Below are 26,299 nucleotides of genomic sequence, written 5' to 3'. Positions count from 1 at the left end.
AGTAGGAACTCTGTCCGTGTAACGCTACGCGATTAATAATCACTGTAAGTTATGTTCTTCCTTTTTAAATTAATGTCTCGTAACTAAGTTATTATTATGCTTATTTAAGCCGAAGTAATCGTGATGTTTGACTAAATATTAAGACGGGGTTATTGGATTTTGTACCATAATTAAGGTTTGGGCAAAAGACCGACACTTGTGAAAATTTGACTATTGACTATTAATAGATGGGGGGTATTGTCTAATTGAGTGACAACTCATTGGAGTCTGTCGAACCTATCTTCAAATTAATTATCCTAATAATTAATAATGATTATGGTTGTCCTATTTAGTGACGTTCATATGGAATCTATTATAATCATTTAATTAATTATTCGGGTTGGGTAATTGATTATTCAAACTGATCAAGTGGGTAAATTAATATTCATATCTAATCAAAACAGGGGTAGATTACATACAGTGATAACTGGTGTAATTGTTGACAGAAGTGATAACTGCGTCACAGTTTAAATCCTTAATTAGTTGGAATATTTGACTTCGGGTATAAGGGTAATTTGACGAGGACACTCGCACTTTATATTTATGACCGATGGACTATTATGGATAAAAACCAGATAGGTATCAAATAAACCATGACAAAGGACAATTAACCCGAGTAACAATTAATTAAAATCAAAACGTTAAACATCATGATTACGGAAGTTTAAATAAGCATAATTGTTTTATTGTATTTTTCATCGCACTTTTATTTTCTGTCATTTTATTTTCTGTCATTTTATTTATCGCAATTTATTTTACGCACTTTAATTTTTGTCATTTATTTTTACGCTTAAAATCGACAAACCGGTCATTAAACGGTAAAACCCCCATTTTATAATAATACTACTACTTATTTATATATATATTTTTACAAATAAACTTAATAATATAGCGTTAACTTCACCAGCTCCCTGTGGAACGAACCGGACTTACTAAAAACTACACTACTCTACGATTAGGTACACTGCCTATAAGTGTTGTAGCAAGGTTTAGGTATATCCCATCCGTAAATTAATAAAACTTGTGTCATATTTTGTAGTATTTCCTAGTAAAAATAATACTATTTCGTACCCTCACGCTACATCATCAAGTTTTTGGCGCTGCTGCCGGGGAGCGCTAAAACGCTATATTTTTAATTATAATAATATTAAAATTAAATATAATAATATAATAATATTGAAATAGAATATAATAATATAATAATATTGAAATAGAATATAATAATATAATAATATTTTAGAATCAAAATTTGATACGTAAATTTTAAAAAAATCGTATTTATTAAATACTTCAGGGGTATATTATGTAACTTATAATTAATAATTTCTATAATGTCGCTTTCATGTGAATAGTAAATTAATTAATTTCTTTTCATTTACTATTCATGAATAGTAAATGAGTTAAAAAAAAAATTTGTGTAAAAAAAACGTTTTTTTTAAAGAAAAAAAAAATTCGTTTTTTATAAAAAAAAAAAAAAAAAAATTGTAAAAAAAAAAACGTTTTTTTTAAGAAAAACAAAAATTCGTTTTAAAAAAAAAAATTGTAAAAAAAAAAAATCGTTTAAAAAAAAAAAAAAACGTAAAAAAAAAAAAACGTAAAAAAAAAAATTATTAAAAAAAAAATATATTTTTTTAAGATTTTGTCTATAAAAAAAAAAAATTTTTTTTTTTTAGTTTTATTACCTTTAGATTTTTAGACTATAGTCGCAACTTTTAGTATTAAGTTTAGTTTTGCCATAGTTATTTTTACTTCTAGAATTTTTAGGCTTTGCCGTAAAATCCCTTAAGTGCTTATTCCTTAGACTAAGTTTTAGGTGCTTTAGAATTTTACGACGCCGTATTTCGCACTACCTTCTTATTTTTATTTTTCGACGCTTATTTTTCGACCTTTTTATTTTTCGACACTTTTTGACGCGCAATCTTTTTCTCTCTTATTTCTCGCCATTCTAGTTTTTAGGACTTAGAATTTTTTCTACTTCTTCTCTAAATTTCTTAAAATTACGAAAATTTATTTTAAGTGGTTAAATTGATAGACATCAAAATTTTCTGGTTCGTAGTAATAGTTGGATTTGTACGTGGACCGGGTTATTGGAGCCAAACAGTACTCAATTATATTGAGACCAAACGAATCCTGCCCCTCTGCTGCATCTTTTGGCTATTCGAAACGTGGGCAAAATCAGAAAAGTCTATTAATTGGATAACTTATTATAATTTTTCTTTCATTTTTAAAAACTAATAGGATATTCAGTGAATGCACCGAGCAAGACGTTCGCCGCCGGTCATACGTTCACCACCTGTAACTCGATCAAGGCATTCAGCCAATATTGTCGCCGTTGATTTTTCTTTAGAATCATCATCTAATCAACCAAGAACTCCAACTCAAATTTTCGATAATCCATCTTTTGAACCCGATTTCACAACTGAGAACCCGGAGCATATTCAAGGACAATTCCAAGATCTTGAACCACTAATTATTCCTCCTGAGCCACAAACCATTAAATCAGAATCCTCTAGTGATTCGTATTCAACAAATTCAATTATGGAAGTAACGGAACCTCTAAGTATGGAAGATCGAATGAGAGCCACACGCACGGGCCAAGGTCACGCCATTATTAAGCCAGAAGTTAATGCGCCAGATTATGAAATCAAAGGACAAATTCTACACATGGTAACTAACCAATGCCAATTCAGTGGTGCACCGAATGAAGATCCTAACGAACACCTTCGTACGTTTAAAAGAATTTGTACACTATTCAAAATCCGAGAAGTGGAAGATGAGCAGATCTATCTCATGTTGTTTCCCTGGACTTTAAAGGGAGAAGCCAAAGATTGGTTAGAATCGTTACCTGAAGGGGCGATTGATACATGGGATGTTTTAGTAGAAAAATTTCTTAAACAATTCTTTCCGGCATCCAAAGCCGTGAGACTTCAAGGAGAAATTGTTACATTCGCGCAAAAGCCAAATGAAACATTATATAAGGCGTGGACAAGATTCGGAAGGATGTTGAGAGGATGTCCTCAACACGGTCTAGATACTTTTCAAATAGTGCAAATCTTCTATAAAGGCGTAGACATCGCTACAAGAAAAGACATCGACATAACAGCTGGTGGTTCCATCATGAAGAAAACCGCAACTGAAGCTTACAAAATTATTGATAATACAGCCTCCCACTCTCATGAGTGGCACCAAGAAAAAGATATCTTTCGATCATCTAAAGCGGCTAGAGCTGATTCTAGCCATGACTTTGATTCCGTTTCCGCAAAAATAGATGCTTTCGAAAGACGAATGGAAAAGATGAATAAAGATATTCACGCAATACGAATCAGTTGTGAGCTATGCGGTGGACCACACTTATTGAAAGATTGTCACATTGAACCAACATTGGAACAACGAGAGAATGTTTCCTATATGAACCAAAGACCTGGAAATAATTATCAAAATAATTATCAACCGCCAAAGCTAAACTTCAATCGAAATCAAAACATTCTTTACAATCCAAATGGACCAAACAACAACTCGTATAACCAACAAGGTCCGAATAACCAACCAACTCAAAACAACACTTTCAATCAACAAAGACCTAGCTTGTATAAACCACCACAACAACCCGAAGAGAAAAAGCCAAATCTAGAAGAAATGATGGCAAAGCTGATTGAATCTCAAACACAATTCATTACATCTCAAACCCAAACGAACGAGAGGTTTGATCAGTCATTAAGAACTCAACAAGCTTCCATTTTGAATCTTGAAAAACACGTAGGTACTCTTGCTAGCATGATGAGTGAAAGGGAACAAGGAAAGCTACCGAGTAATACTGAAGTAAATCCTCGGAATGAGAATGTTAATATGGTTTCAACGAATTCTGAAAAACCAGCACCAGAAGATGGGAAGGTTTTAGATGAGAGTAACAATGAAGAAGTTACACCACCACCACCCGAGTATGTAAAGCCAGTGGTGGCACCATACAAACCACCCATCCCGTTTCCAAGAAAAGGAGTTGAGTATGAGCAAGTGATAGGTAATAAAGATTGTGATACCTCTGGAAAGAAGAAGAAGAAAAAGAATAAGAAAGTGCAAGAAACAAAAGCTGTAAATATAAACCCGGTGAATACAGTTCCACCAAAACCTCCACCTAGGGTAGGTGATCCGGGTGAATTTATTGTTCCTTGTCTACTTAGTGATTGTGTCATGTATGATGCACTAGCAGATTTAGGTGCAAGTGTAAATGTTATGCCTCTTTCCTTATATAAGAGATTAGGAGTAGGTAAGTTAACTCCAACGGATATGAGTGTTCGACTCTTTGATCAAACCATTAAGCACCCAGTTGGAATTGCTTACAACCTACCCGTTCAAGTAGGTAATTTAACCTTTCTAGTCGAATTTATTGTCATTGATATAGAAGAGGACCCAAACGTTCCTCTAATTTTAGGTCGACCATTCTTTGCGTCCACCGGGGCGTTATTTGATGTAGGAAATGGAAGAATGACACTTAAAAGTGGTAACAAATCAATCACCTTTATGATTCGAAAGTCTAAATCTCCACCAACTAAAACCGTTGAACCAGTAAAAACGATTGGTAATAACCATGTTGTTTTACCAACTCCAACGGTAGTGCTTAGCAATAATAAAACGCCTAAGTGTGGGGAAAATGAAGTAACACCTAATGATGACATGATAACAAAGAACCCCGTTGTTGATACGAAATTAAATGATCCCGTTATTAATAGTTCAATGAAGAAACTTATTAAACGGATTCGCGATGCTAGAACCAAGGGGAACTTTAAGTTATGTAACCGGTTAGTATCCAATCTATCACCTAAAGAAAAGGAGAAACTAGTTGAAATTGTGGATATTACACAGGAATCCGACCAATGGCTTAAAGAAAAAGTCACGGATATGCAAGTTGATTATGGACCAAGAGAAATTAACGATGAAGTTAATCACAATTTTGACACCACGGCTACCTAAGTGTGGGGAGATTCAAATGTTCTAAAAAGAAAATGCTATCTAGAGTTAGTTGTTCTGTTCTCGTGTAGTTCCGAGAATGGAACCCGATTGGTCTTTTCCGCTAGCAGACACTAAAGAACTAGTTTTCTCCCTCCATTCTGAATTTTTGTTTTGTAGGTTTTTTTATGAAATTAATATGCATTTTAATTTAAGTTTTTAAAAACAAAATTTACTTTAATTCATTAAGTTTAAAAAATGATTTCTAAAATTCTTCGTGAGTTAAAGACTAGGTCGTTGAGCCGAAATTGCTTTACCCGAGGGCGGGGCGACAAATTTTGTTATCATTTAATTTTATTAATCTAAAGTATGCAAAAAAAAAAAAAAAAAATATTATATTAATTTTTGAACGTAGGGGGTTATATACCAAACTTCAAAAATATGTATATATGTTTGTATTTTATGTTATGTACACAACAGGGTAAAACAGCGCACTTTCAAAGACTGTCATTAAGTTCAACAAAAAACTACTAATTTTGATGACAAGGCGCAAAATATCAAATGTGATGTAAAATAATATGCTTACAAACTGGATATTTTTAATCACTTTTCTACACTAATCACCCTCATGAATTTATAATTATAGTCTGATTTCATGCAAATGAGGGCATTGCATGATCTCAAGTGTGGGGAAGGGTTATAAATTCTCTCGGGTTTACACTTAGTTTATTTGCCAAATTTTGTGAAAATTTGAAAAATTTTCAATTAAATGAACTCAAAATCATGTTTATACATATTTATGAACGATGAAAACTAGGTGATAATACCGAAATTATCGTTACCTCGAAAAGGACATAAATTGAGAAACACCCTAAAACGCTTGAATTCATTTAAAATGAAATAGAAGAAAATAAAAAGGCAAAGAAAGAAACTAAGTGTGGGAAGAATGTACCAAGTTATTCAATTTAAAACATATATCACATATTTTTGTATAAGAATTATTGCAGGTACTTTTGCTTTGGACGATACTAATCAGTTTTACCCGGTTTACTGTAATATATTTTAAAGAAAGATGGATCTACACGATGAATCAATTCCATCATTAAAAGGAAGTAAAGTCTTCCGAAAAAGACACGCGCTTCTTGATTTAGGTCATGAAGTTGTCATCCAGACCAGCTGTAGGTTGACGAAAAATCTAGAAAAGTCATCTCTAAAATCAGCAGGAAATCCACGGACCTCAGCATCAAACAGGGTCGCCAGGTGGTCAGATTTATCCTAACCATGAGAAGGATTTATCTCGTACAATGGGGAGGCACCGTGCAAATTAGCTTGATAAGACTAATGAATCAGATCCCCAGAAAGGATAATCTCCTTAAAAGATCAAAAATCAGCTTTTAAGCCTGATATTACTCAATCCTTGAGATTGACTTTAAAGATTGAGAATTACAAACTCATGGAATTCAATGATATCTAAACTCGAGCTTGAACGAGAAAATATTTTGATCAAAAATACAAACCGATTTGTTTTCTGAAAACCCATTTTCAATGCGTTCATTACCATTGAACGTAAAATCCTAAGAAATTCACCTGGAATTCATTAGGTCACCTGAACCAAATCGGGTGTCAACCGTAAGAACGGTGGTTGCATAGCATGGTCGGAGACAGGACCTTGTGCCAGACCGAAAAATTATAGGATGATCTTTACTATCGCTCCTACCAAGGATAGTTCTAGCATCCGACACGTTAATAAGACCATAATCATCTGCATGTCACGGGACATTGCCTTAACAGTTTCTTGTTCATCGCTTTCCTTTACAACCGGACGGTAGTTTGCCGAAAGGTAATATACGGAACAAGTAAACTGGATGTGTGCTTTTCGATACCGGGATAGCAGTGGATTACACGAACCTAAATGTTTTTAGCCAAAATATTGATCCACAAATATATTTTGCAACACCAATGGTGGATCAAATCAGAAAACTTATCTAGGGTAAAAGCTAGATTGAATTTTCAAAAGATCAAATGTTTTCATAAAGATCCTATTTCCTAAAGGATCTAAATTTTTATAGTCATGTGGGACTGTAAACCGCCTTTCAAATGTGCACTTTGCTTTGGAAACCGAAAGTAAATCGGCTATTTGATTGCAAGTGTCATTGACCTAAACCCAAGGCAACTGTGGATGACACACCCACCTTTAACCATCATTACTGCCATTGTTTATACTGCTATATCAAAATCACTGATGTACAAAATGTGATGAATAAAAAAGTGATTCATGTATGTTTTTATTTCAAGTTCTGTATTGCTTGAGGACAAGCAACGCTCAAGTGTGGGGATATTTGATAGTGTTCCAAATGAACATATATTTAGTAGCAATATCGTTCCAATATGTAAAGTTTTTAAATGTAATTTCCTTATTTTTAGTTGTAATAGTTAAATAAATAAGTGCGAAGACGAAAGACGCAAATCGCTCGAAAATGAAGATTTAAAGACAAAAACGAAGATTTGAAAGACCAAAACGTCCAAAAAGCTCAAATGTACAAGATACAATTCAAAAGGTTCAATTTATTGATGAAGAACGTCTAAAAATGACAAGAGTACAAGTTACAAAACGCAAAGTACACAATATAAAATTGTACGAAAGGACGTTCGAAAATCCGGAACCGGGACATGAGTCAACTCTCAACGCTCGACGCAACGGTGTAAAAATTATGAGTCAACTATGCACAAGAATAAAATATAATATTTAAATAATTCATAATAAGAATAATATTGAATAATAAAAAGTTGTTAATTGAGCATAGTTCAGGGGTCATAAGTGAAAATTTCAATTTATCATTTGCCTATAAAAGGCCATCTAAATCGATGATTTAGATACACCTTTTTCCAATCTTCTTTCTTTCTTATGTAATTTATATTTATATTTATAATATTAAGTTTAATTTAAGATTAATAATAATTGGGTTATTGTAAGAAATGTTTTACGGGTTTTAAAGTAGGAACTCTGTCCGTGTAACGCTACGCGATTAATAATCACTGTAAGTTATGTTCTTCCTTTTTAAATTAATGTCTCGTAACTAAGTTATTATTATGCTTATTTAAGCCGAAGTAATCGTGATGTTTGACTAAATATTAAGACGGGGTTATTGGATTTTGTACCATAATTAAGGTTTGGGCAAAAGACCGACACTTGTGAAAATTTGACTATTGACTATTAATAGATGGGGGGTATTGTCTAATTGAGTGACAACTCATTGGAGTCTGTCGAACCTATCTTCAAATTAATTATCCTAATAATTAATAATGATTATGGTTGTCCTATTTAGTGACGTTCATATGGAATCTATTATAATCATTTAATTAATTATTCGGGTTGGGTAATTGATTATTCAAACTGATCAAGTGGGTAAATTAATATTCATATCTAATCAAAACAGGGGTAGATTACATACAGTGATAACTGGTGTAATTGTTGACAGAAGTGATAACTGCGTCACAGTTTAAATCCTTAATTAGTTGGAATATTTGACTTCGGGTATAAGGGTAATTTGACGAGGACACTCGCACTTTATATTTATGACCGATGGACTATTATGGATAAAAACCAGATAGGTATCAAATAAACCATGACAAAGGACAATTAACCCGAGTAACAATTAATTAAAATCAAAACGTTAAACATCATGATTACGGAAGTTTAAATAAGCATAATTGTTTTATTGTATTTTTCATCGCACTTTTATTTTCTGTCATTTTATTTTCTGTCATTTTATTTATCGCAATTTATTTTACGCACTTTAATTTTTGTCATTTATTTTTACGCTTAAAATCGACAAACCGGTCATTAAACGGTAAAACCCCCATTTTATAATAATACTACTACTTATTTATATATATATTTTTACAAATAAACTTAATAATATAGCGTTAACTTCACCAGCTCCCTGTGGAACGAACCGGACTTACTAAAAACTACACTACTCTACGATTAGGTACACTGCCTATAAGTGTTGTAGCAAGGTTTAGGTATATCCCATCCGTAAATTAATAAAACTTGTGTCATATTTTGTAGTATTTCCTAGTAAAAATAATACTATTTCGTACCCTCACGCTACATCATCAAGTGTGGAGGACCACATTTGACAAAAGATTGTCTCAGTATTGAATTAACAATGGAACAAAGAGAGAATATTTCATACATAAACCAAAGGCCTGGAAATAATTATCAGAATAATTATCAACCGCCAAGACCGATTTACAATCAAAACCAAAATTATAACCGAAATATTCCATACAACAACCAACAAGGTCCTAGCAATCAACAAGTATCCAATAATACTTACAACCAGCAAAGACCTAATTTTCAAAACAAACCACCACAACAAACCGATGATAAAAAGCCGAATTTAGAAGATATGATGACGAAGCTAGTTGAAACTCAAACGCAGTTTTTCACATCTCAAAAACAAACCAATGAACAAAATGCTCAAGCATTTAGAAATCAACAAGCTTCTATTCAAAATCTGGAACAAGAAGTGAGTAACCTAGCAAGGTTAATAGGTGAAAGAAAACCGGGAAGTCTACCTAGCGATACAAATGCTAACCCCCGGAATGAAACAGCTAAAGCTATTACCACAAGAAGTGGTACAACACTTAAACCACCTGAAATACCTGTAACTTCTGATGAAACTATTCCTACTCCACAAGAACCACAACCTGATCAAGATAAGGAAAAAGAACCGGTAGTTGAAAGGGTTAATGAAGATAACACAGTTAAGGATAAACCTTATGTTAAACCATACCAACCACCACTTCCTTATCCGAGTAAAATGAAGAAAGAAAAACTAGAAGCCGAGCAATCCAAATTCTTGGATATGTTTAAACAGATAAATGTAAATCTTCCTTTCATTGATGTGATTTCAGGAATGCCAAGATATGCTAAATTCTTGAAAGATCTAATCTCAAATAGAAAGAAAATGGAAGAACTCTCGGCTGTTACTATGAATGCTAATTGTTCAGCAGTGCTGTTGAATAAGATACCAGAAAAACTATCTGATCCAGGAAGTTTCACAATTCCATGTTTTCTGGGTAGTCTTAGTTCAATAGAAGCATTGGCAGACTTAGGTGCTAGTATAAATCTAATGCCGTATTCACTATACGCTAAACTAGACCTTGGAGAATTGAAACCAACCAGAATAAGCATACAACTAGCCGATAGATCAATAAAATATCCTAGAGGGATAATGGAGAACATGCTAGTTAAAGTTGGTACTTTAGTATTTCCAGTAGATTTTGTTGTTTTGGACATGGAAGAAGATTCTCAAGTTCCTCTCATATTAGGAAGACCATTCTTAAACACGGCTAAAGCAATGATAGACGTGTTCGGTAAGAAACTGACCCTAAGTATAGAGGATGAGAGTGTTACCTTTTCAGTTGATAGAGCAATGCAACAACCACAATCTGCAGATGATACATGTTATTATATTCAAACTATAGATGCACATGCAGAATTATTAGAAGAATTTCCAGAATTACAAGGAACAGGAGAATGTTCTTTAGGAGAAGGTAATGAACCAATTGATGAAGCTGAAATGTTAGCTACACTTATAGCTAATGGATATGAACCAACAACAGAAGAAATTCAAATGCTAAAAGAAGAAGACAGATATCGATATAAATCATCGATAGAAGAACCTCCGAAATTAGAGTTAAAGCCACTTCCAAACCATTTGGAATACGCTTATTTACATGGTGAATCTGAATTACCTGTAATAATATCGTCTTCTCTTACTGAAAATGAGAAATCACAACTCATTTCTGTGTTGAAAGCTCATAAACCAGCCATTGCATGGAAGATTCATGATATTAAAGGAATAAGTCCTTCGTATTGCACACATAAAATCCTTATGGAAGAAGGTCATAAAACGTATGTGCAACGCCAACGAAGACTAAATCCTAATATGCAAGATGTAGTTAAGAAAGAGATTATTAAACTGCTAGATGCAGGTTTGATATATCCAATCTCTGATAGTCCATGGGTAAGCCCAGTTCAATGCGTGCCTAAGAAGGGTGGCATGACTGTCATTACAAATGAGAAAAATGAGCTTATTCCTGCTAGGACTGTAACAGGATGGCGTGTATGTATTGATTATAGAAAATTAAATGACGCCACCAGAAAAGATCACTTTCCCTTACCTTTCATAGATCAAATGTTGGAAAGATTAGCCGGAAATAGTTACTATTGTTTTCTAGATGGATTTTCCGGATATTTTCAAATTCCAATAGCACCCGAGGACCAAGAGAAAACCACATTCACGTGCCCTTATGGTACTTTTGCTTACAAACGCATGCCATTTGGACTTTGTAACGCCCCTGCAACCTTTCAAAGGTGTATGATGGCGATTTTTCACGACATGATAGAAGAATGCATGGAAGTATTCATGGATGACTTTTCAGTCTTCGGTGATACATTTAAATCATGTCTAGTTAATCTGGAACGAATGCTAATTAGATGCGAAAAATCAAATCTAGTACTTAATTGGGAGAAATGCCATTTCATGGTTAAAGAAGGCATCGTTCTTGGACATAAAATTTCAAAAGAAGGAATTGAAGTGGATAGAGCTAAAGAAGATGTAATTGCTAAACTTCCACATCCCACAAATGTTAGAGGAGTTAGGAGTTTTCTAGGGCATGCCGGTTTTTACCGACGTTTCATAAAAGATTTTTCTAAAATTGCCACTCCTATGAATAAACTCCTAGAAAAGGATGCGCCATTCATCTTTTCAGATGAGTGTATCAAATCTTTTAATATTCTTAAAGAAAAACTCACTAATGCACCGATCATGATAACACCAAATTGGAATCTACCATTTGAACTAATGTGCGATGCAAGTGATTTTGCAATGGGAGCCGTTTTAGGACAAAGGATTGAAAAACGATTTCAACCTATATATTATGCTAGTAAGACATTACAAGGAGCACAAACAAACTATACAACTACGGAAAAAGAACTCCTTGCTATTGTCTTTGCTTTTGACAAATTTCGATCATATCTCGTTCTAGCAAAAACGGTGGTCTATACAGACCATTCTGCTCTTAGATACCTATTTTCAAAACAAGATGCTAAACCAAGATTAATCCGTTGGATCTTACTCTTACAAGAGTTTGATATTGAAATCCGAGATAAAAGAGGAGCAGAAAATCTCGCCGCTGATCATCTTTCTCGTCTTGAAAATCCCGAATTAGAAGTTCTAAATGAATCGGCCATACAAGACAACTTTCCTGATGAATATCTATTGAAGATAGATTATAAAGAAATCCCATGGTTTGCAGACTATGCAAACTACTTAGTTTGTGGATTCCTTGAAAAAGGATTATCGTACCAAAGACGAAAGAAATTCTTCAGTGATATAAAACACTATTTTTGGGAAGATCCACATCTGTTTAAAAGTTGTCCCGATGGAATAATACGCCGATGTGTATTTGGAGATGAAGCTAGTAAAATTTTAAACCATTGTCACACAGGACCAACAGGAGGGCATTATGGGCCTCAACTAACAGCAAGAAAAGTTTATGAAGCTGGATTCTATTGGCCTACAATTTACAAAGACGCACACCTTCTTTGCAAATCCTGTGATGCATGTCAAAGGGCCGGAAAAATAAGTCAACGTGATGAAATGCCACAAAATGTCATCCAAGTATGTGAAGTATTTGACATTTGGGGTATTGACTTTATGGGTCCATTTCCAAAATCTCATAATAATTTATATATACTCGTAGCCATTGATTATGTATCTAAATGGGCGGAAGCACAAGCTCTCCCAACTAACGATGCACGAGTTGTAGTCAACTTTTTAAAACGTCTTTTTGCAAGGTTTGGAACACCGAAAGCTTTAATAAGTGATCGGGGTACTCATTTCTGTAATAATCAACTTGAGAAAGTTCTTAAAAGATATGGAGTAACTCATAAAATCTCCACCGCATATCATCTACAAACAAGTGGACAAGTTGAAAATACCAACCGAGCTTTAAAACGTATTCTAGAGAAAACCGTAGGATCAAATCCGAAGGAATGGTCCATTAAATTGGAGGATGCACTCTGGGCTTTTAGAACAGCCTACAAAACTCCAATTGGAACCACACCTTTTAGACTTGTTTATGGAAAAGCATGTCATCTTCCAGTAGAAATTGAACACAAAGCATTTTGGGCTTTGAAGACATGTAATCTTGATTTACATGAAGCCGGACGTCTACGATTAAGTCAACTAAACGAATTAGAAGAATTAAGACATGAAGCATACGAAAATTCGTTAATCTATAAAGAAAGAACGAAGAAATGGCATGATAAAAGAATCAGAAGTTCAAAAGAATTTAAAGAAGGAGACAGAGTTCTTCTTTTCAATTCACGATTCAAGCTATTTCCTGGAAAATTGAAATCAAGATGGTCTGGACCATTCATAGTCAAAAGAGTTTTCCCATACGGAACGATAGAATTAATAAATTCAAATGGGATTGAATTTAAAGTTAATGGTCACAGAGTTAAACATTACATACATGGTCCGATGGAAGTCGACAACGAAGTTAATCACAATTTCGACACCACAGCTAACTAAGTGTGGGGAGAATCAAGTCTTTAAAGGATAATATGTATTACTGTTAGAGTTAGATTGTCTGTTTTCGTGTAGTTCTCGAAAATGGAACACGTATGGTCTTTCCCTAGCAGACCCTAAAGAACTAGTCTTCTCCCCCCATTCTGAATTTTTATTTTTTTAGGTTTTTACAAAATGAAGACTGCCTGTGAACTAAACCATGGTCTAATGCTACACGCTTTGATCACTAAAAGAAATAATGACATACTACCGAGCGAATTAGTATCAGTAATCAGAGAAAGAATGGACGGAGTTAGAAAAGAATCCAGATGCGAAGATAATAAGTTACAATTTGGTAAAGGAAAATCAAAATCCGCAGCGAAAAGAAGAGCACGACACCTAGAACGATGTCACAAATGCGGAAAATGGTCACATGGAGGTAAATGTTCAAATAATCAAACCTATTCAAATACCGAATTTGTTACTTTATGCAGAGACGGACCGTTCATATGTTTAGAAGAAAAAATACTGAATGCTCGAGGTTACGCCTATGTAGCCATGGAAAACCAATTAAACCGACTATCTTATGAATGGGATAGATCATATAACTAAGAAATCTATTTCACAGGTATGTCTGTACAGTTTTTATTTTTATTTTTATTTTTAACCTTTCGATAATAAACGCTAATTTGTTCGCTAAAAAGTATTAAATTGGTATTAAATAAAATTAGGTTTGGCGACCGAAATTATTGATATCATTCAAAAATTTATTACATCACTGCGAAATTTAACGTTTATTCTTAAGGTATAAATATCTTTAATCAATCAACCCAAAATATTTCAAAAATTCGTCATGAGTTAAATTAGGTCTTGGAACCGAAATTACTTTACCGAAAAGAGGGGCGCATATTTTTGATAATATTTGATTGATTAAAGTGGGATAAAAAGCCAAAAAGATTTTTAATTTTATTTTTACCATATTTTTTTTTATCTTAATATTTAAATCTTAAATTAATATTGTAAACTCTGTAAAAACAATATATTTAAAATTGTAAATATTTGAAAAATTAATATAAGTTTGGTGTGAATTTATAATATGAATTTTTAAATTAAGATTGGTGTGAATTTTTAATTTTTAAAATATTAATTTTTAATTTTATGCATTTCAAATTTTAAGTTTGGTGTGAATTTTTAATATAAATTTTGAATTTTATATTTAAGTTGTGTGAATTTAAAAACAAAAATTTACTTTATCTCATTAAGTTAAGAATATGATTTTTAAAATTCGTCGTAAGTTGAAGACTAGGTCTTTGAACCGAAATTGCTTTACCCGAGGGAGGGACGAGAACTTTTATTATCATTATTTTTAATCTTATTGATTTAAAGTATGCCAAAACCATTAAAAAAACCCAAAAATCTTAGCTTTTAAAACAATCGCTACAAAAAGACAAATTTTAAAATTTTGTCGAAGGACGGACTAGGACATCGATCCGAAACGACCTCGTCCTAAATAACAAGGGAAACAAAATTTTAAAATTAAGTACTTAATTGTTTCAAAAGCTAATGATTATAAAAAAAAAAAAAAAAAAAAAAAAAAAAAAAACTCCGCGACTCGCGGAGTTTGAAGTGCAAAACCTCCGCGACTCGCGGAGGGACCGAAAATCAGAAAAAAAAATAAAAGAGCTGAACGATCAGTTTATGAAACACACCTCCACAACTAAAAAACTGCTGCGAAATACTGCCGAAAAAAACCCGAAAAACACCCCCAAAAATCCCAATTTTTAACCGTTAATCACCAATTTTTTTGCTAAAATCATGTTGAGAAGGATGCTATCTAAGAATTACTCAAGAAAAACGGTAAATTTCTACACCTAAAACACCATTTAATCCGAATTTTGGTGTTCTTGAGCTATTTTTTCCCCAATTTGATTTTGATGCTTTTTAGTGTAATTAGACTTAAATTGTTTATGTATTATGCTTGTATAACCTAGATTGATGCTGTTTAACATGATTAGAAGCCTTAAACTTCAAATTTTGAATAATCTAGGGTTTGTGTTCTTGAGCAAATTTGGGGCTTTTTGATATAAACAGGTTATGGCCGATTTTTGTCATGAATTGTTGCTAAATTGAGTAGTGTAACATGTCTAGGTAGTTAAATGATCCAAACTTTGAGCCTAAACATGATTTTGAGAATTAAAGTGGACTTTTTCAAGTCTAAAATTCATGAACTTGATTTTTGAAAGATAATGCCATTTGAGACTTGTTTGATTGTTAGTAATGATTATTTTGACATGTTATTTGAGTTGAATACTTATGAACTTGGCAAAAATTTTCGTATATGCTTATTTGAAAAAGTGTAGATTTGATAAAAATGTGAAAATAAGCTTAAGTTTGATATAAATTGATAATGTCATTGTAATTATTTTGATTGATGATTTTGCTGACACTAATGCATATTTGGATGCACAAAATTTGTGTTTGATGTGTTTTGCAGAATGAAAGGGGTGAATCTTCATCCCAAGCCCGCAATGCTCCTGCCGAGAATTTGGAACAACAGGAGGTGGATAACTACTACAAGCAGGATGTACCTCATCCAGTCATGACCTTTTCCGATATGCATTTTGTCATAACCCGTCCTTAACCATAAGAACGCGTTAGATAACGTATGATTTCATTGCGAGGTATTGACCTCTATATGAGACATTTTTGAAAGAAAACTGCATATATTATACATTACAAACCATAACCATTATTTTTGTTACAAGCTTAAGACAATAAAAAGAAGATTAACGTTTAGCGATAATCTTCGACTTACAAACTTTACAAATGATGACAACAACACGGTTTCTAGCATATTTTACAATACAACATCTCGGATATGCAGTTTTATTTTTGACACAAACATGCGTACGCAAGATCCTGGTTAGATCCAACATGATGTAGCGGAAGCTTTAGAAATCACCTGAGAATAGACATGTTTTAAAAGGTCAACATAAAGTTGGTGAGATATAGGTTTAATGCCGGTAGCAATATATATATAGACCACAAGATTTCGTATATAAACAGTTTAATAAAAGTATTCTAAGTAGTTGAGCACTTGGTAACCATACTTAACATTTTCACGTTGCATATTCCCTTTAATATGAAATCTTACTACACCGTACCAAGTGTAGTCACAAAACGAAGTACTGTGCAACCGTTGAATACTGGTCGTCCAGTCCGGTTGGGGTTGTCAGGCCCGATAGATCTATCAACAGGATTCGCGTTTACAATACCGCTGTAAATATTAGTTACCAAGCTACAGGGAAGTATGCCAGTGGTACAACTCAACGTAGAACATATTTTTCAGTTACTTGTGTCCATATCGTAAAACATAAAATGCATGTATTCTCATCCCGAAATATTTAGAGTTTAAAAGTGGGACTATATACTCACACTTGTCTTGATGATATATATATTTTGACTCGGTCTTCCGGTTGATATCACGAACCTATCCATATATAATATATCAATATGTTTTCATTTTAAAACAAACGTTATATATATATATACTTGTTATACTTTTAATATTTTGAATATTTCCTTAGTCCGTAGTTAGCATTCCGATGTTAGTAATTCAATTTTAATGGTTCATTTTTAGATGTTTAATATACCCGCAATAAACAAAACCCCCAACGAAATAAATAAAACCCCATCGTATATGTATTGGTCGAGATTAATCTTGACCCATGGTACCGGTGTTGTCAAATGACGTGTTGCGTACAATCATGGGATCTTATGATTAATCTTCTCGTGTTGTTTACGGGTGATCCTGAACCATATAAAATTGAATTGTAAGTACATATATATAAAATATCATGTTATCTTATAAAGATGTGATTTTATGTAAATTTTTCCAATGAATCCCGAAGTCAATTAAGTCTTGGATAACCAATTTTGTTTCGGTCATAGTTTCTTCGTTACAAGTCCGTTTTCGTTGATTCAAATTGCCATCTTCTTGGATCGAGTTCTTCTCTAAGACTATGAACTGTAAATACCTTGGTTTGTATTCAAAATCATACGGCATAGGTGATAGTTTAGTGAAACATATGAAGTTAAACATTTTGTTACAACAAAATCATTTAATGACCATTTTTCCAAAAATACTTATACTTTGAAAAACCAAGTTTTACCTTGTTAAATTAACATATAAATAAGTTATGTTACATGTCTTGAAGTATTTTAAAAGTTAAGTTAGAAGGATCTATTTAGTTTGCAAACAAGTTTGAAAACATTCAAACTATGTTCTTGTTGTTAAACTTTTGTACCACAAAATAAGATAGCTATATATATATGAATTGAATAAGGTTATGAACATAGATTCTACCTCAAGTTCCTTGGATAAGTTTGCTGTAAAAGAGGAGTAAGAAGCTAGAATCAAAAGGGTGATAGAAGTGGATGAAAGATTGGAAGTAAGTTGGTGTTCTTGGAAGGTTTTCTTGAAGTGTTTTTGTATGGTTTTCTTATGGTGTTTTAGTATGGTTTTTGAAGCTAGATCTTCAAGGTAAGTTGCTGAATGTTTATGGAGTTTAAGAGTAAAGAGAGAGTGTGTGTTTATCTTAGGAAATTTGAAGTTAAAATGAATGAAAGTGAGGATCCATATCCCTCCTTAAAAACGTGGCCAAGGATGGACAAAAACAAAATTCTTACTTGTAATCTTGTGTAATTATTGATGGTAAATGTCAAAAAGGAATTCCCTCTTGATGAGGGCAACAATAGCAGCTGATTAGGTGTGATTTGATGTGTATTTACTATTAGTAAATACGTATAGAAGCTTGGTATGATACGAGTACAAATACTCTAGGTATACGTATGGAAATTTTGTGAAAAATGGAAAGAGGATTCAAATATAGCTATCTTTTGTGAATACACTTACATGGTTTTATGTATTTAAGTCTTTAAAAGTGATTAAATACATTACATATACAATATATGTATAAACATTATATGTCTTAAGTATTTAAGTCAAGTAACGTTACGTATTGTTATCATTTTGAAAACTTAAGTTAGTAGTTTCAAAATATACTTATAACTTGTTGTTATTAATATAAAATGAGGTATTAAAACATTCATTAATCATGTTAAATATGTATATATACATATATATACACAAACGTATAATTATCATATTTTGTATAGTTCGTGATATCATCGGTCAAACTAGACGGTCAAACGTTGTGTAAAACTCTTTTCGGAAATATAAATCTCGACAATTTGGATTGCTTATCATGTTGGCAAGGTTTAATTTATGTAAATATTAATCTTATAAGTATAGAATGATCGAAAAAGTGCGGGTCGTTACATTACCTCCCCGTTAAATAAATTTCGTCCCGAAATTTTAAAATTGTACCTATTTTGCGTCATCGAGAAACAAATGCGGATACTTTCGTTTCATCTGATCCTCTCGTTCCCAAGTAAACTCGGGACCTCTTCTAGCATTCCAACGAACCTTAACAATCGGTATATTGCTCTGTTTGAGCTGTTTAACTTCACGGTCCATGATTTCAATTGGTTCTTCGACGAATTGTAGTTTCTCGTCGACATGGATTTCTTCAAGAGGAATGGTGAGGTCTTCCTTTGCAAGACACTTCTTAAGGTTTGAGACGTGAAAGGTATTATGTACTCCGGCGAGTTGTTGCGGTAACTCGAGTCGATAAGCTACCGGTCCAATGCGTTCGATGATCTTGAACGGGCCTACATATCTTGGGTTCAGTTTACCTCTTTTACCGAAACGTATTACACCTTTCCAAGGTGACACCTTTAGCATAACCATGTCCCCGACCTGAAACTCTAATGGTTTCCTTCGAACATCGGCGTAGCTCTTTTGGCGACTACGAGCTGTTTTCAATCTCTCCTTGATTTGTACTATCTTCTCGGTCGTTTCATGTATGATCTCGGGACCAGTTAATTGTCGATCTCCTACTTCATTCCAACAGATAGGAGATCTACACTTCCTTCCATACAATGCTTCGAATGGCGCAGCTCCAATGCTCGCATGATAACTATTATTATACGAGAATTCTGCTAACGGTAGATATTTATCCCATCCGTTTCCAAAATCGACCACACATGCCCTGAGCATGTCTTCAAGAGTCTGAATTGTTCTTTCACTCTGCCCGTCGGTCTGCGGATGATATGCGGTACTCATATCCAAACGAGTTCCTAGTGCTTCCTGTAGTGATTGCCAAAACTTTGAGGTAAATCTACTATCACGATCGGATATAATGGAAATAGGTATTCCATGCCTTGAAACAACTTCCTTTATATACAATCGTAATAGTTTCTCCATTCTATCCGTTTCCTTTATAGGCAAGAAATGTGCAGACTTGGTGAGACGATCAACAATCACCCAAATGGTGTCGTATCCCCAGGCAGTCTTTGGTAACTTCGTGATGAAATCCATGGTAATACCATCCCATTTCCATTCTGGGATTTCTGGTTGTTGAAGTAACCCTGACGGCTTTTGATGTTCTGCTTTGACTTTGGAACAAGTCAAACATTCCCCAACATATGTTGCAACGTCGGTCTTTAAGTTAGGCCACCAATAACGTGTCTTAAGATCTTGATACATCTTTCCAACTCCAGGATGTATCGAGTATCTTGTCTTATGTGCCTCGTTCAATATCAACTTCCTTAATCCACCCAACTTCGGTACCCAAATACGATTTGCAAAATATCTAATTCCGTCTTCCCGTATAACGAGTTGCTTCTCATACTTCTTCATTATTTCATTCTTTATGTTTTCTTTATTGAGTGCTTCTTGTTGAACTTCTTTGATTTGTGAGTTGAGATTCATGCGAATTTTTATATTCATTGCTCGAACTCGAATTGGTTCTCGTTCCTTTCTGCTTAAAGCATCGGCCACCACGTTCGCCTTTCCGGGATGATAACGAATTTCACAATCATAGTCGTTTATTAACTCGACCCACCTACGTTGCCTCATGTTCAATTGTTTCTGATCAAAAATATGTTGAAGGCTTTTATGATCAGTAAACACAGTGAATTTAACCCCATACAAGTAGTGTCTCCACATCTTCAATGCAAACACGACTGCTCCCAATTCTAGATCATGCGTCGTATAATTTCGCTCGTGAATCTTCAATTGTCGGGATGCAAATGCAATAACTTTCTTCCGTTGCATAAGAACACAACCAAAACCTTGTCGCGAAGCGTCACAATATATTTCAAAATCATCGTTCCCTTCTGGTAACGATAATATAGGCGCCGTAGTTAACTTCTTCTTCAGTATTTGAAATGCGTTCTCCTGCTCCGAGGTCCATTCATATTTCTTCCCTTTTTGCGTTAACGCTGTCAACGGCTTAGCTATTCGGGAAAAATCTTGAATAAATCTTCTATAATAACCGGCTAAACCCAAAAATTGGCGTATCTTAGTTGGTGTATTAGGAGTCTCCCATTTTTCAATAGCTTCAGTTTTTGCTGGATCAACCTGAATTCCTTCGCTATTAACAACATGGCCAAGAAATTGCACTTCTTTCAACCAAAAAGCACACTTAGAAAATTTAGCATATAGCTGTTCTTTTCTTAACAACTCCAATATCAACCTTAAATGCTCTTCATGCTCTTGCTCATTCTTGGAATAGATAAGAATATCATCAATGAAAACGATAACAAACTTATCTAAATACGGACTACAAACTCGATTCATGAGGTCCATGAATACAGCTGGCGCATTTGTCAATCCAAACGGCATAACCAAAAATTCGTAATGACCATAACGTGTCCGAAAAGCAGTTTTCGGAATGTCCTCTTCTTTAACGCGTAGTTGATGATAGCCCGATCTTAAGTCGATTTTCGAATAAACACATGATCCTTGCAATTGATCAAATAAGTCATCAATTCTCGGTAGTGGATATCGATTCTTGATAGTTAACTTATTTAATTCACGATAGTCTATACACATCCTAAAAGATCCATCTTTCTTCTTAACAAACAAAATTGGAGCTCCCCACGGTGAAGTACTCGGTCGTATGAATCCACGGTCCAGTAATTCTTTTAACTGACTTTGAAGTTCTTTTAATTCGGACGGTGCAAGTCTATATGGAGCACGAGCCACTGGTGCAGCTCCTGGTACTAAATCTATTTGAAATTCTACCGATCTAAATGGAGGTAATCCCGGCAATTCTTCCGGAAAAACTTCAGGAAAATCTCTTGCCACAGGCACGTCATTGATGCGCTTTTCTTTCTTTTCGACTTTATTAACATGTGCTAAAATAGCGTAACATCCCTTTTCTAAACACTTCTTGGCTTTCAAACAGCTAATGAGTTTTAGCTTTGAATTACCCTTCTCTCCATAAATCATCACCGGTATTTTATCCTTACCAGGAATACGAATTGCCTTCTTAGCACAAACAACTTCCGCTCCTATTTTGGACATCCAGTCCATGCCGACTATTACATCAAAACCTCCTAATTCTACGGGTATTAAGTCGATTTTAAACGTTTCTCCGGCTAGATTTATTTCACAACCACGACAAATTTTATCGGCTTTAATTAGTTTACCATTAGCTAACTCAATCAAGTACTTAGCATCTAGAGGTAATGATGAACAATTCAATTTGGTGTAAAAATTTCTACACACATAACTTCTATCGGCGCCAGTATCAAATAAAATAGATGCTGATAAGTTATTAATGGTAAACGTACCCGTAACAAGCTCCGGGTCTTCTCGTGCCTCTCTAGCATTAATAACAAACGCTCTTCCACGTGCAGGTCCGCCATTCTGATTCGGGCACTGGCTCTTATAATGACCTTGTTTTCCACACCCAAAACAAGTAATGTTAGCCAAAGCAGTTCTATTTGCATTGGTGGCAGGAGTCTTGTTACCATTTGCATTTGTAACGAGAGCCTTACAATCTTCAGCAAGATGTCCCTGTCTATTGCATTTAGTGCACAACACACTACAGTAACCAAAATGATGTTTGTGACAACGGTTGCATAAAGGACTTTGTCCTTTGTAACCAAAGCCTGAACCACTACCCGCACCTTTCGTGGTTTCTTGTTTCTTATAAGGTTGTTGTTGGTTACCTCGATCATAACCTCCATTCCACTTTTTCTTATTCCCCAATACCTTCACCTCAGTATTGAATGCTTTCTTGTCCAAAATGACCTGATCCATTAGCTCGTTCGCCATGGTTATAGCTTCATGAATTGTTTTAGGTTTCGATGCCGTAACGTTTGCCTTGACCTTTCTGGGCAAACCACCTTTGTACATTTCAATCTTCCGTGCTTCGGTTGGAACCAATTCAGGACATAGTAAAACCAATTCCATGAATCGCTGATTGTAGTTGGTAATTTCAGTACCAACCACCTTCAAACTTCGTAACTCATCTTCTAACTTAATAACCTCATTCCTTGGACAATACTCGGTGATTATCATTGCTTTGAATTCTTCCCATGGAGTATCATAAGCTACATCTCCTCCTACCGCCTTCACATAATTCTTCCACCATGTGAGTGCACTATCTTGTAAAGTGCACGATGCAAACTTGGTCATGTCTTTTTCATCACAACCACTGATTTTAAACACCGTCTCCATCTTTTCTATCCATCGGGTTAAACCGATCGGTCCTTCTGTTCCACTGAATGATGAGGGCTTGCAAGCTTGAAAAGTTTTGTAAGTGCACCCCACACGAGGATTTGGATTAACTGCAGCAGCTCTTGCAGCCTCAACCCATAACATTCTGTCGTTCACTCGCTGGTTGATGAGTTCCTCGAGTTCTTGTTCCGTCATTCGATTCAATCGCGCCATTTCCTAATGAAAGAAAATAATTATTCACATGGAATATTATAGATGTAGTGTGTATTTATAGTACATTTATAGCTTGTTAATAATATGAACCAGGTATTATTATAAAAGCCTTTTCTTCTTATTAGCGTTTTATAATTATATCTAGGGTAGTACCTACCCGTTAATGTTCATACTTAATAGCTTAGTACAGAATCAATTACTACAATCTAAATAATACTTAACCATGGAAAATTATTGCATTTCATACTTCGCTATTTTACATATGCTTACATCAAACTTTAAACAAACCACACTAATGATATTATACAAAACATTATGTGATTCCATGGTTTAATACGGTAGCGCATCATTTGGTCTATTTCCCAAAACATTTATGTCCAGGGAATCCCCCAACGCGAATCCTAGCTGTCTCCCTACGTTTTGGCTGAGGTGCCGAAGAACTAGATGCCGGGATAGCACTAATAGGAATAGCGGGGATAGGGGTGGTAGTGTTGAGTGGAATTGGTGCCACATCATTCTCATTAAACTCGGGATTTGGATTTTCTAATTCATTAGCCTTTCGTTTCTTTCCTAGTTCGAACTCGTCTTTTGTAATTTCCTGTATTTCTTCCTCGGGTTCACTTTCCTCCTCGGGTTCACTTTCCTCTTCGGGTTCACTTTCCGGGTTCTCTATAGTCGGTTCATCCGGAATTTGTGAGTCTTCCCCAAAGATATCACTTTCGTCATCGGATATGTTAATGACTGGAACACCATATGAAGGTTCTGATTCGGAGTCGCTGAATGTGATAATAAGTTTCGAGCCCGACATCTATCACATAACAACTAACCCATTAGTACTTACATAATATTTACATATAAATTTTTAACCAACAGTGATAAGCAATGGTTTTTAAAATCAGACCCGGTCAAAGTCCAGACTTTACTAATGTATCCTAACGACTTCTTGGTTAGACACACTAATGCAAACCTGGCTCTGATACCACATGTCATAACCCGTCCTTAACCATAAGAACGCGTTAGATAACGTATGATTTCATTGCGAGGTATTGACCTCTATATGAGACATTTTTGAAAGAAAACTGCATATATTATACATTACAAACCATAACCATTATTTTTGTTACAAGCTTAAGACAATAAAAAGAAGATTAACGTTTAGCGATAATCTTCGACTTACAAACTTTACAAATGATGACAACAACACGGTTTCTAGCATATTTTACAATACAACATCTCGGATATGCAGTTTTATTTTTGACACAAACATGCGTACGCAAGATCCTGGTTAGATCCAACATGATGTAGCGGAAGCTTTAGAAATCACCTGAGAATAGACATGTTTTAAAAGGTCAACATAAAGTTGGTGAGATATAGGTTTAATGCCGGCAGCAATATATATATAGACCACAAGATTTCGTATATAAACAGTTTAATAAAAGTATTCTAAGTAGTTGAGCACTTGGTAACCATACTTAACATTTTCACGTTGCATATTCCCTTTAATATGAAATCTTACTACACCGTACCAAGTGTAGTCACAAAACGAAGTACTGTGCAACCGTTGAATACTGGTCGTCCAGTCCGGTTGGGGTTGTCAGGCCCGATAGATCTATCAACAGGATTCGCGTTTACAATACCGCTGTAAATATTAGTTACCAAGCTACAGGGAAGTATGCCAGTGGTACAACTCAACGTAGAACATATTTTTCAGTTACTTGTGTCCATATCGTAAAACATAAAATGCATGTATTCTCATCCCGAAATATTTAGAGTTTAAAAGTGGGACTATATACTCACACTTGTCTTGATGATATATATATTTTGACTCGGTCTTCCGGTTGATATCACGAACCTATCCATATATAATATATCAATATGTTTTCATTTTAAAACAAACGTTATATATATATATACTTGTTATACTTTTAATATTTTGAATATTTCCTTAGTCCGTAGTTAGCATTCCGATGTTAGTAATTCAATTTTAATGGTTCATTTTTAGATGTTTAATATACCCGCAATAAACAAAACCCCCAACGAAATAAATAAAACCCCATCGTATATGTATTGGTCGAGATTAATCTTGACCCATGGTACCGGTGTTGTCAAATGACGTGTTGCGTACAATCATGGGATCTTATGATTAATCTTCTCGTGTTGTTTACGGGTGATCCTGAACCATATAAAATTGAATTGTAAGTACATATATATAAAATATCATGTTATCTTATAAAGATGTGATTTTATGTAAATTTTTCCAATGAATCCCGAAGTCAATTAAGTCTTGGATAACCAATTTTGTTTCGGTCATAGTTTCTTCGTTACAAGTCCGTTTTCGTTGATTCAAATTGCCATCTTCTTGGATCGAGTTCTTCTCTAAGACTATGAACTGTAAATACCTTGGTTTGTATTCAAAATCATACGGCATAGGTGATAGTTTAGTGAAACATATGAAGTTAAACATTTTGTTACAACAAAATCATTTAATGACCATTTTTCCAAAAATACTTATACTTTGAAAAACCAAGTTTTACCTTGTTAAATTAACATATAAATAAGTTATGTTACATGTCTTGAAGTATTTTAAAAGTTAAGTTAGAAGGATCTATTTAGTTTGCAAACAAGTTTGAAAACATTCAAACTATGTTCTTGTTGTTAAACTTTTGTACCACAAAATAAGATAGCTATATATATATGAATTGAATAAGGTTATGAACATAGATTCTACCTCAAGTTCCTTGGATAAGTTTGCTGTAAAAGAGGAGTAAGAAGCTAGAATCAAAAGGGTGATAGAAGTGGATGAAAGATTGGAAGTAAGTTGGTGTTCTTGGAAGGTTTTCTTGAAGTGTTTTTGTATGGTTTTCTTATGGTGTTTTAGTATGGTTTTTGAAGCTAGATCTTCAAGGTAAGTTGCTGAATG

Source organism: Rutidosis leptorrhynchoides, chromosome 8 (genome assembly GCF_046630445.1).
Source record: "Rutidosis leptorrhynchoides isolate AG116_Rl617_1_P2 chromosome 8, CSIRO_AGI_Rlap_v1, whole genome shotgun sequence".
NCBI lineage: Eukaryota > Viridiplantae > Streptophyta > Magnoliopsida > Asterales > Asteraceae > Rutidosis > Rutidosis leptorrhynchoides.
This window is presented reverse-complemented; position numbering follows the sequence as displayed.